A 13,430-nucleotide genomic window follows, 5' to 3' on the forward strand; every position below is an offset into this window, starting at 1 on the left:
TGACAACAATTTAGAATTGTCAGTTGGGCTCACAGTGTGGCACTTGAGCATAATGAAAGGTACACAAAGGTTCTTTGTAGACAGAAATAACACATTGCACCTATTCCAAATCAACAAAATAGGTAACAACTATTCTCTGATTCATTTCTTAAGGCAATGCTCTGACCAATCAGAGTCAACTTTTATTATTTAAAATATAAACAAACATTGGCAGTTAATTTTCAGTCATCATTAACTGACATTGTAATTGCAATGCCTCTATCAAACAATTTCTGCCTTGAGTCAGAGATATACTGGCCCATTGGTCCAACTCATCCATGCTGACCCAATATCCTAAATTTATCCAGCTCCATTTGCCAGCCCTTAACCCATATCCCTCTAAACCCTTCCCATTCATATACCCATCCAGATGCCTTTCAAATGTTGTGCCAGCCTCCGCCACTTCCTCTGGCAACTCATTCATGCATGAAAAAGTTGCTCCTTAGGTCCTGTTTAAATAGAGTCATAGAGATGTACAGCATGGAAACAGACCCTTCGGTCAAACCCGTTCATGCCGACCAGATATCCCAACCCAATCTAGTCCCACCTGCCAGTACCCGACCCATATACCTCCAAACCCTTCCTATTCATATATCCATCCAAATGCCTCTTAAATGTTGCAATTGTACCAGCCTCCACCACATCCTCTGGCAGCTCATTCCATACACGTACCACCCTCTGCGAGAAAACGTTGCCCCTTAGGTCTCTTTTGTATCTTTCTCCTCTCACCCTAAACCTATGTCCTCCAGTTCTGGACTCCCCCACCCCAGGGAAAGACATTGCCTATTTATCCTATCCATGCCCCTCATAATTTTGTAAACCTCTATAAGGTCACCCCTCAGCCTCCGACGCTCCAGGGAAAACAGCCCCAGCCTGTTCAGCCTCTCCCTGTAGCTCAGATCCTCCAACCCTGGCAACATCCATGTAAATCTTTTCTGAACCCTTTCAAGTTTCACAGCATCATTCCGATAGGAAGGAGACCAGAATTGCACACAAAATTCCAACAGTGGCCTTACCAATGTCCTGTACAGCCGCAACACGACCTCCCAACTCATGTACTCAATACTCTGACCAATAAAGGAAAGTATACCAAACGCCGCCTTCACTCTCCTATCTACCTGTGACTCCACTTTCAAGAAGCTATGAACCTGCACTCCAAGGTCTCTTTGTTTAGTAACACTCCCTAGGACCTTACCATTAAGTGTATAAGTCCTGCTAAGATTTGCTTTCCCAAAATGCAGCACCTCGCATTTATCTGAATTAAACTCCATCTGCCACTTGTCAGCCTGTTGGCCCATCTGGTCAAGATCCTGTTGTAATCTGAGATAACCTTCTTTGCTGTTCGCTACACCTCCAATTTTGGTGTCATCTGCAAACTTACTAACTGTACCTCTTATGCTCACATCCAAATCATTTATGTAAATGACAAACAATAGAGGGGCCAGCACCGATCCTTGTGGCACTCCACTGGTCACAGGCCTCCAGTCTGAAAAACAACACACCACCACCACCCTCTATCTTCTATCTTTGAGCCAGTTCTGTATCCAAATGGCTAGTTCTCCCCGTATTCCATGAGATCTAACCTTGCTAATCAGTCTCCCATGGGAACCTTGTCGAACGCCTTACTGAAGTCCATATAGATCACATCTACTGCTCTGTCCTCATCAATCTTCTTTGTTTCTTCATCAAAAAACTCAATCAAGTTTGCGAGACATGATTTCCCATGTACAAAGCCATGTTGACTATCCCGAATCAGTCCTTGCCTTTCCAAATATCCTGTCCCTCAGGATTCCCTCCAACAACTTGCCCACCATCGAGGTCAGGCTCATTGGTCTAAAGTTCGCTGGCTTGTCCTTACCACCCTTCTTAAGCAGTAGTCTTCCGGCACCTCACCTGTGACTATCGATGATACAAATATCTCAGCAATCACTTCTCTAGCTTCCCACAGAGATCTCGGGTACACCTGATCAGGTCCTGGCAATATATCCACCTTTAACCATTTCAAGACATCCAGCACTTCCTCCACTGTAATCTGGATATTTTGCAAGATGTCACCATTTATTTTCCTACAGTCTATATCTTCCATATCGTTTTGCACAGTAAATACTGATGCAAAATATTCATTTAGCATCTCCCCCATTTTCTGTGGCTCCACACAAAGGGCACCTTGCGGATCTTTGAGGGGCCCTATTCTCCCCATAGTTACCCTTTTAGGACAAACAGGAAAAATGTTAGCCACCAGGATACACGAACACCAGCTAGCCACAAAAAGACACGACCTCCTCTCTCATAGCCCTACACACCGATGAAAAAAAGCCACCATTTCGACTGGGACAACACATCTATCCTGGGACAGGCTAAGCAAAGACATGCCAGAGAATTCCTAGAGGCTTGGCACTCCAACTGCAACTCCATAAACAAACACATAGGTCCAGATGCCATCTATCAACCCCTCAGAAAACGAACAGGAAATGACATCACCACAAACTCCAGGAGCCCCATCCAGGACAAAGATATAAATAGAAAGCAGGAGACAACAGCTTCGCTTCACTTGGAGGTCACCACTGATGATGTTGCCTAGGCAGGTAATGAAACGTCTGGATATCAAACCTACAGCTCAGCGAACAAACCTACACCCTGAACCTCAACCTGAGCTACAAACCTTCACAAATTTTGCGTTACCCTTTTGTCCTTAATATATTTGTAAAACCCCTTTGGATTCTCCTTAATTCTATTTTCAAAAGCTCTCATGTCCCCGTTTTGCCCTCCTGATTTCCCTCTTAAGTATACTCCTACTTTCTTTATACTCTTCTAAGGATTCACTCGATCTATCTTGTCTGTACCTGACATATGCTTCCTTCTTTTTCTTAACCAAACCCTCAATTTCTTTAGTCATCCAGCATTCCCTACACCTACCAGCCTTCCCTTTCACCCTGACAGGAATATACTTCCTCTGGATTCTTGTTATCTCATTTCTGAAGGCTTCCCATTTTCCAGTTGTCCCTTTACCTGTGAACATCTGCCTCCAATCAGCTTTTGAAAGTTCTTGCCTAATACCGTCAAAATTGGCCTTGCTCCAATTTAGAACTTCAACTTTTAGATCTGGTCTATCCTTTTCCATCACTATTTTAAAACGAATAGAATTATGGTCGCTGGCCCCAAAGTGCTCCCCCACTGACACCTCCGTCACCTGCCCTGCCTTATTTCCCAAGAGTAGGTCAAGTTTTGCACCTTCTCTAGTAGGTACATCCACATACTGAATCAGAAAATTGTCTTGTATACACTTAAGAAATTCCTCTCCATCTAAACCTTTAACACTATGGCAGCCCCAGTTGATGTTTGGAAAGTTAAAATCCCCTATCATAACCATCCTATTACTCTAACAGATAGCTGAGATCTCCTTACAAGTTTGTTTCTCAATTTCCCTCTGACTATTGGGAGGTCTATAATACAATCCCAATAAGGTGATCATCCCTTTCTTATTTCTCAGTTCCACCCAAATAACTTCCCTGGATGTATTTCTAGGAATATCCTCCTTTAGCACAGCTGTAATGCTATCCCTTATCAAAAATGCCACTCCCCCTCCTCTTTTGCCTCCCTTTCTATCCTTCCTGTAGCATTTGTATCCCGAAACATTCAGCTGCCAGTCCTGCCCATCCCTGAGCCATGTTTCCGTAATTGCTATGATATCCCAGTCCCATGTTCCTAACCACGCCCTGAGTTCATCTGCCTTCCCTGTTAGGCCCCTTGCATTGAAATAAATGCAGTTCAATTTATTAGTCCTACCTTGTCCCTGCCTGCCCTGACTGTTTGACTCACTTCTGTTCTCAGCTGTACCCATCTCAGATCGATCTCATTCCTCACTATCTCCTTGGGTCCCATCCCCCCACCTTACTAGTTTAAATCTTCCCGAGCAGTTCTAGCAAGTTTCTCTGCCAGTATATTAGTACCCTTCCAATTTAGGTGCAATCCGTCCTTCTTGTACAGGTCACTTCTACCCCAAAAGAGATTCCAATGATCCAAAAATGTGAATCCTTCTCCCATACACCAACTCCTCAGCCATGCATTCATCTGCTCTATCCTCCTATTCCTGGCCTCACTAACTCATAACACTGGGAGTAATCCAGATTTACCACCCTTGAGGACCTCCTTTTTAAAATTCTGCCTAACTCTCTGTAATCTCCCTTCAGAGTCTCAACCTTTTCCCTTCCAAAGTCTTTGGTTCCAACGTGGCCAATGACCTCCTGCTCTTTCCCCTTTCAGCTTAAGCCTATGCCCTCTCGTCCTGGATTCCCCCAATCCCAGGGAAAAGACCTTGTCTATTTATCCTATCCATGCCCCTGATAATTTTATAGGCCTCTATAAGTCACCCCTCAGCTTCTGACACTCCAGGGAAAATAGCCCCAATTTATTCAGTCTTTTTCAACCCTCACAGCATCTTTGTAAATCTTTTCTGAACCCTTTTAAGATCCACGTCAATCAATCAGCTCTTTCCTTTCATACAATACAAATGTTATTTCCCTTTACATTTGTATTTCTTGTGAATTGTCCTGATGAGTATTTGATGAAAAGCTTTGACATCACGTGTCTTTTTACTTAAGCTCTACATACCAAAATGACTATGTCTACATGTCTAACTAAATGGGAGACAATTTTGTTATGGATAGTTGGCTAGCTCAGCAGGTTTCAGCTTGTAAAACAAATTGAAAGGGACATCATCTTCTCCTCAGAGAATTTGCAGCAAGGCTCAATTCCAAGAACAGCTAACTTGAATAACTCAGTTGCCATGCCACGATGTCACACGCTATGATAATTTTTAAATACATTGAAGGCCAAACAAAATCAATTCCATATTTCATGGCTGATTAGCTTCTGGTTATTCTATTTATTGATTGTAATGAAGCAAAGCAGAAGTGGTAATATCCAACAAATGAAAGTGTGAACCAAATGTGGCATTGATTTAACAGAGTATTATTATGAGCAATTACAGACAGCGACTTCTACTCCCCTGAGGCTTCACAGAAAGGATTATTAACTGTTAGAAAGAAAGTGATATTTCAGAGATGAATAACTGCATTTTTACCAAGTATGTAAGCAACATTGCAAAGGCACAGGGAATGAACATTGCAGAAACATATTCCCTGTGCTTTTGCAATTGATCTTAACAATAAAAAAGGTCGTTGTGTGAAATTCAGTTTTATTACATCTCAAAGTGAAACTTTCCAAAAAGAATTTAAAACTAATAGTAAAGAATATGGCATAATGTTTAGGAAATATGCTACTCACAGCATGGTCAAAAGAGTAAAATTAAAAATTTACATTTATGTTGCAACCAAAATATCTCAAAGTGATTCATTCACGGTGGGTCACTTGTGATCTTTTTTTTAGATTAGACTTACAGTGTGGAAACAGGCCCTTCGGCCCAACAAGTCCACACCGACCCGCCAAAGCGCAACCCACCCATACCCCTACATTTACCCCTTACCTAACACTACGGGCAATTTAATATGGCCAATTCACCTGACCTGCACATCTTTGGACTGTGGGAGGAAACTGGAGCACCCGGAGGAAACCCACGCAGACACGGGGAGAACGTGCAAACTCCACACAGTCAGTCGCCTGAGTCGGGAATTGAACCCGGGTCTACAGGCGCTGTGAGGCAGCAGTGCTAACCACTGTGCCACCGTGCCGCCCATCTTCTACCACTGTTTCCACATAGACAAAAGAGATAGAAAAGTTGCAGAATTCTATAAACAGCAAAAGGTTGAATGATTTGATTATTTGGCCTAAACTAAACTTCATGTTGCTTTTCAGGAATCGTTGCCATCTATTGGAAGTGCCTTTGTTTATTATCTTTGACATTGTGCTGGATTGTTAATCCAGAGTATGAATTCAAATCCTTCAGACAGGGCTTGAACACACAACTATTTCAGAAATGCTTGTCATCACAAAAAGTTTAGATATTCAACGAGTCTTGATGGAGTTAAGAAAAATAAGTACCAGCAATGGTTTTGTACATTCAAAGGGGAGGTGATGGTCTAGTGGTATGATCATTATTCTATTAATCCATTTACCCAGGCAATGTTCTGGGGTCTGGGCTGCAAATACCACCATGGAAGATGGTTAAATTCGAATTTACTTAAAATATGGAGTTAAGAATCTAAGGATGACCATGATTTTATTGTTGGGGGGGAATCTCATCTGGTTCACTAATGTCCTTTAGGGAAGGAAGTTGCCATTCTAATCTGGTCTGGCCTACATGTGCCTTCAGACCCACAGCAACATGGTTGGCTTTTGAACTGTTCTCTGTGCAGTAAATGTTGGCCTAGTCAGTGGTGAGCTGAAAATGTGTTGCTGGTTAAAGCACAGCAGGTCAGGCAGCATCCAAGGAACAGGAAATTCGACGTTTCGGGCCAGAGCCCTTCATCAGGAATGAGGAGAGTGGTCAGTGATGCCCTTGACTTATGAATGAATGAAAAAAACAGACATTTCCAATTTTTAGATCAGATAGCTCCACTTTTAGTCTTGTTTTATCTACGGATACAGTTTTACGGATACGGATTTAGTTTCACAATCTCTTCTTGTCTCAGCTGGAGCCCCTACACTTCCTCCAAAACATTTCTCAGCAACTTTAAACCTTCAACGTTAGGTCAGATGATTGTGGATTAAAGTCTTATAATGAGATTGGAGCTCCAAATTTAAGCTGACACTGTAGGGCATTCTGCATGGAGCCTGCCAGCCCCAGAGGAGGTGAGGTAGGAGCTGGGTGTTGTACGAGGGTGTAAGAGCCTAAATGGCTTAATGCTGAGGTGTGCATTGAGCACTGTTCAATACCTAATGTCACATGGACTTGGGCCAGAGGAAAAAAACTTTTGACCTCAAAGGAGCAAGGCCCAACTTCGGAATTTCCCTCATAGTTTCAGTGACAATGTCAATCATTCTAATGGCATTGTACCTAGTTACTAGAGCGGCACGGTTGCTCAGTGGCAAGCACTGCTGCCTCATAGTACCAGGGAACCGGGTTTGATTCCAGCCTCGGGCAACTGTCTGTCTGGCGTTTGCACATTCTCCCAGTGCCTGCTTGGGTTTCCTCCAGGTGCTCCAGTTTACTCCCACAATCCCATGATGTGCAGGTTAGGTGAATTGGCCATACTAAATTGCCCATAATGTTCGGGGATGTGTAGGTTAGGTGCATTAGTCAGGGGTAAATACTGTATAGGAAAATAGGGTAGGGGAATGGGTCTGGATGGATTACTCTTTGGACTTGTTGGGCTGAAGGGCCTGTTTCCACACTGTGGCGATTCTATAATACTATCATGCAGTGAACTACATAGAAAATAAAGAACCATGGACGTTGGAAAGCTGAAACAAAAACAGATATTGCAGGAGAAACTCAGCAGGTCTGGCAGCATCTGTGCAGAAAGAAACAGAGTTAACTGAAGAAGGGAAGAAGAGTTACTGGACCTGAAATGTTAACTTTGCTTTCCCTCCATTGATGCTGCCTAACCTACTGAATTTCTCCAGCAATTTCGCTTTTTGCATGCAACGAGTTCCATTTTGTTTAAGACAAGACTTATCCTCATTAGCCTACTGGATGGCTTTTCTCAACCACATTAGGGCAAGTAGACCTTGTAGATCCCTACCAGGAGAGAGAATGGTGGCAGCAAATGTACCAGATGGATCACCTTATCACGATGAGCTGTGGTGAGGAATCAGCTTATAACCGCAGAAAGTGAAGAGGTGTCCCTGCTCCCTGACACTTTCCCACCTCCCTGTACTTGTGTGACCCAATCCTGTCAGTGGGAAACCTAACATCAATATTGCCAGATGCAGGAAAGTACTGACATGGGGAACACAGCTAACAGTTAATTAGATTTATCAAAAGAACTGATAGCTTCTGAACATTTGAAACCAAAACAGAAATTGCTTGAGAAACTCTGCAGGTCTGGCAGCATCTGTGGAGAGAAAGCAGAGTTAATGTTTCAAGCCGTTTTTTTTTTCATTTGTGGGACTTGGGTGTCACTGGCTGGATAGCAATGGATATCCCATCTCTATTGCCCTTGAGAAGGTGGTGATGAGCTGCCTTCTTGAATTGCTGCAGTTCACTTGCTCTGGGTTGACCTACAATGCCGGTAGGGAGGGAATTCCAGGTTTTTGCCACTGACTGTGAAGGAATGGCGGTATATTTCCAAGTCAGGGTGGTGAGTGGCTTGGAGGGGAACTTGCAGGTGGTGTTCCCACGTACCTGCTGCCCTTGTCCTTCTAGGTGGAATTGGTTGTGGGTTTGGAAAGTGCTGTTTAAGGATCTTTAGTGAATTTCTGTAGAGTATCTTACAGATAGTGCACTCTGCTGCTCCTGAGCGCAAGTGGTGGAGAAATTGAACATTTGTAGATGTGGTGCCAATCAAGCGGGTTGCTTTATCCTGGATGATGTCAAGCTTTTTGAATGTTGTTGGAGCTGCACCCGTCCAGGCAGGTGGGGAGTATTCCATCACACTCCTGACTTGTGCCTTATAGACTGTGGATAGACTTTCGGGTGTCAGGAGGTGAGTTACTTGCCGCAGTATCCTTAGTCTCTGACCTGCTCTTGTAGCCACTGTGTTTATGTGGTGAGTGATGGTAATTCCGTTGAATGTCAAGAAGTAGTGGTTAGAGTGTCTCTTATTGGTGATGGCCATTGTCTAACATTTGTGTGGCATGAATGTTACTTGCCACTTATCAGCCCAAGCCTGGATATAGTCCAGATCTTGTTGCATTTGAGCACGGACTACTTCAGTATCTGAGGAGTTGTGAATGGTGCTGAACACTGTCAATCATTGGCGAACATCCCTACTTCTGACCTTATGACAGAGGGAAGGTCATTGATGAAGCAGCTGAAGATTGTTGGGCCTAGAACACTACTCAGAGGGGCTCCTACAGAGATGTCCTGGAGCTGAGATGACTGATCCTCCACATCCACAACCATCTCCCTTTGTGCCAGGGATGACCCATGTTAATGGGTTTTCACTGTCAGCTCACCTCTGGAATTCAGCTCTTTTGTCCATGTTTGAGTCGAATGACTGTTCTTCAGAACTGGGGTTCTGAGGGTCTAAGGGTCTGAATGTATTAATGCTGTGGAGTTCCTTTAACACTGCCCAATATCAGATGTCACATGGACTTGGGTGGGGGTTAGAACAGTTTTTGATCCCAGAGGAGTAAGACCTAACCTAATCTAACAGTTCTGAAAAAACATCGCTGGACTCAAAACGTTAACTCTGTTTTCTCTCACAAATGCAGCCAGATATGTTGAGTTTCTCCAGCAATTTCTGTTCTCATTTGTGATTGCCAATTAGGCTCATTATTGAGCCACTTAAAGGAATTATCCCCGATTAAGCTATGATTTAGAAATATTCAAATAGAAAGTGCTGGAGGAACTGAGCAGAACTGGCAATGTCTATTGAGACAGAAACAAAGTTAATGTTCTGAGTCCAATGTAACTCCGCTTCAGAAGTGAACTTTATTTCTGATCACTGGTATCCCTAGAATTTATCTTCTATTTTAAAATATAATGGTGTCTCAGGGTTCCTCCTGAGTTCACATGGATCTCTCATGCCTCTGAATCTTACCCAGTAATGCTATCATATTTCCAGTGTCTTGCTGGGCAAGGCCAAGGGGAGCGGAATGGGAGAGGTGAGGTCAGTGTTGTTGGTGCCCCTTTCAAAGGCATTTAGTGCCCCGTGGCAGGAGCAATCAGTGGAGGACCTGTGCCTGCTGACTAACTGTGCCTGTTCTTATTTTCCATGCCTCCTTCTTGCAACCTCCAAATTGCCTGGATGATCCCATGCTGATGGCCTGTATGGAAAACTGGCATCAGCAACTGCTCCTGATGGTGCTGCCTGTAATAGAGAGCTTCTGTTTGGCCTCTGTTTGACCAGCCGTGTTGCGGTACAGGATCCCCACGTTCCTCCGTATTTAATTCTGTCAAAGTTTTGATGCAGACCAATTGCATTTAAACCATGCAGGCTCCTCTTGGAATGAGGACCCAGGATTCCTCTTGCTTCGCCTATCATTGAGCTGAACGCACTTACCAACACTAAATTTCAGCTCTAGGACTTGAGCTCCAAAATATAGGGTGAGACTCCTGTGCAATGCTGAAGGGTTGCTGCTCATTGGAGGCATCATTTTTAGATCAGAGTGGGCGGCACGGTGGCACAGTGGTTAAGACTGCTGCCTCACAGCGCCTGAGACCTGGATTCAATTCCTGCCTCAGGCGACTGACTGTGTGGAGTTTGCACGTTCTCCCTGTGTCTGCGTGGGTTTCCTCCGGGTGCTCCAGTTTCCTCCCACAGTCCAAAGATGTGCAGGTCAGGTGAATTGGCCAAGCTAAATTGCCCATAGTGTTAGGTAAAGGGGTAAATGTAGGGGTATGGGGGGGTTGCGCTTCGGCGGGTCGGTGTGGACTTGTTGGGCCAAAGGGCCTGTTTCCACACTGTAAATAATCTAATCTAATCGGAATCCTGCACTGAATAACTCAGCCCCTGATTCCCCAAAGCTTGTCCATTATCTGTAAGGCACAATGAGGAATGTGATGGTATATTCCCCACTTGTCTGGATGACTGCAGCTTCAGGAACACTCAAGAAGCTTGACATCAGTCAGGTCAAAGCAGCCTGCTTGTTTGTAACCATACCCACAAGCATTCATTCCCTCCACCCGTGATGCTTAGTAGTAGCAGCGTGTACCAACTACAGGATTCACTGGAGAAATTCGCCAAGGTTTCTTCAAGGTAACTTCAATACCTTCCAAACCCAAGGCCACTTTCATCTAGAAATACAAGGGCAACAGATACACCAATTGCAAGTTTCTGTCTGAGCCCCTCACAATCCTGACTTGGAAATACATTACCGTTCCTTCAGTGTTGCTAGCTCAAAGTCCTGGGACTCAGCCCGTAATAGCAGAGTGGGGTTACCTACACGAAATAGACTGCAGCAGTTCTAGCTGTAAGTAATCAGTCTGTGATGCAAAACACCACCAAGATTGAAAAGAGGAGGAGAGTAAATGGCTCAAATCAAACAAAAGTGATTAGGTAAGTCAAGTACATGTTTTTAAGAGTGTGTTCAATAAGGGAAGTAAGTAAAGTGTTAGACAGTTCTAATGCTCTGTAGAAGAATGAATTTGAGTAAGAAATACGTTTCCATTTTGACCCAGCAACAATATAAGGATGAGGAAAAGTGTGAAGGATGGCAAGTTTTTACAATCGGGGTGATAGTGGAGAAAAGTTCAGAGTAATTGATAAGACAAAGATGGGTCGGTTACTGTAGTCTGAGGGACGTGAACTTAAAGGTTTGAGAACCCAGTTATAGGCCATTGTTCTATGGGTGCTACCCAACCACTCTCTGCTATGAAGTCTCACTGTTGATATCTGTGCAATTATAATGGGCTCCCAGGCTTCACTAAAATAGTTGACACTAGAATCTAAATTCATGGAGATCATCCATTGCAAGGTGGCTCAAGTAGCACAGTCCCTTAAATAAAACATTGATGTCTAACATAAACCTCCAAAACTGCAGTATAATTAAAAGACTATAGCTCTCTTCTGTCTTTAAAAATTCAATGTGACTTACACTCTCCACTTTTTGTCTTCATCCATTGACTGGAAACAGCTTGGGGAGCTATTTTACCGCCCGGCAATGGGGATTCCCCAGTGGGGAACTCTCTGTAAGGGGTCTTCCCTCTTTCCATTGGGTATCTGGGGTGGAATATGTTACAGTACTCACATGAATAGAGCGAAAACTGTACAAGTCACCACTGATGGTGCCATCTTACATCCCAAAGTGTCTAGCTATAGATGTTAAGTAGAATTGCTAAGGGAAAAAAAACATTGAAAAATGAATAAATAAAAGGTTCAGCAATAAATTAGGAAAATAGAGAAATGAGAATTCAGAGTAACAATCCTTCCACCCCAGCTCGTCCCGGGCCTCACCTCGAGGCCATGAGTTCAAGTCCACGCTGATGCCGGAAATGCGAGTTCATACTGAGGCCGGGAGTCCGAGTCCACACTGACACCGGGCGTTCGAGTCCACGCTGAGGCCAGGAGTTTGAGTCCATGCTGAGGCCGGGAGTTCGAGTCCACACTGAGGCCGGGTGTTCTCGCTGATGCTGGGAGTTCAAATCCACACTGAGGCCAAGGGTTCGAGTCCACGCTAAGGCTGGGAGTTTGAGTCTATGTTGAGGCTGGAAGTTTGAGTGCACACTGATGCCTGGAGTTCAAATCCACACTGAGACTGGGAGTTTGAGGCCATGATGAGGCTGGGAGTTTGAGTCCATGCTGAGACTGGGAGTTCAAATCCACACTGAGGCCGGGAATTCGAGTCCATACTGAGGCCGGGAGTACAAGTCCATGCTGAGGCCGGGAGTACAAGTCCATGCTGAGGCCGGGAATTCGAGTCCACGCTGAGGCCGGGAATTCGAATCCATGCTGAGGCCGGGAGTTCGGGTCCACGCTGAGACCGGGAGTTCAAGTCCACGCTGAGGCTGGGAGTACAAGTCCATGCTGAGGTCGGGTGTTTGACTTCACACTGAGGCCAAGTGTTTGAGTCCACGCTGAGGCTGGGAATTCGAATCCACGCTGAGGCCAGGTGTTGAGTCCACGCTGAGGCCGGGTGTTTGAGTTCACACTGAGGCCAAGTGTTTGAGTCCACGCTGAGGCTGGGAATTCGAATCCACGCTGAGGCCAGGAGTTCGAGTCCATGCTGAGGCCAGGAGTTCGAGTCCATGCTGAGGCCAGGAGTTCGAGTCCATGCTGAGGCCAGGAGTTCGAGTCCATGCTGAGGCCAGGTTTTTGAGTCCATGCTGAGGCCGGGAATTCGAGTCCACGCTGAGGCTGAGATTTCGAGTCTACGCTGAGGCCGGGAATTCGAGTCCATGCTGAGGCCGGGAGATCAAGTCGATGCTGAGGCCAGGAGTTTGAGTCCACGCTGAGGCCAGGTGTTGAGTCCACGCTGAGGCCGGGAATTCAAGTCCACGCTGAGGCCAGGAGTTCAAGACCACACTGAGATTGGGAGTTTGAGTCCACGCTGAGGCCGGGAATTCGGTCCACGCTGAGGCCGGGAATTCGAGTCCACGCTGAGGCCGGGAGTTCGAGTCCACGCTGAGACCGGAGTTCGAGTCCATGCTGACACCGGGAGTTTGAGTTCATACTGAGGCCAGGAGTTTGAGTCCAGGCTGAGGCTGGGAGTTCAAGTCCATGTTGAGGCTGGGTGTTCGAGTTCACACTGAGGCCAGGAATTTGAGTCCACGCGGAGGCCGGGAGTTCGAGTCCACACTGAGGCCGGGAGTTCGAGTCCACACTGAGGCTGGGAATTTGAGTCCACGCTGAGGCTGAGATTTCGAGTCCACGCTAAGGCCGGGATTT

This window comes from Hemiscyllium ocellatum, chromosome 37 (assembly GCF_020745735.1).
Source record: "Hemiscyllium ocellatum isolate sHemOce1 chromosome 37, sHemOce1.pat.X.cur, whole genome shotgun sequence".
Lineage (NCBI taxonomy): Eukaryota > Metazoa > Chordata > Chondrichthyes > Orectolobiformes > Hemiscylliidae > Hemiscyllium > Hemiscyllium ocellatum.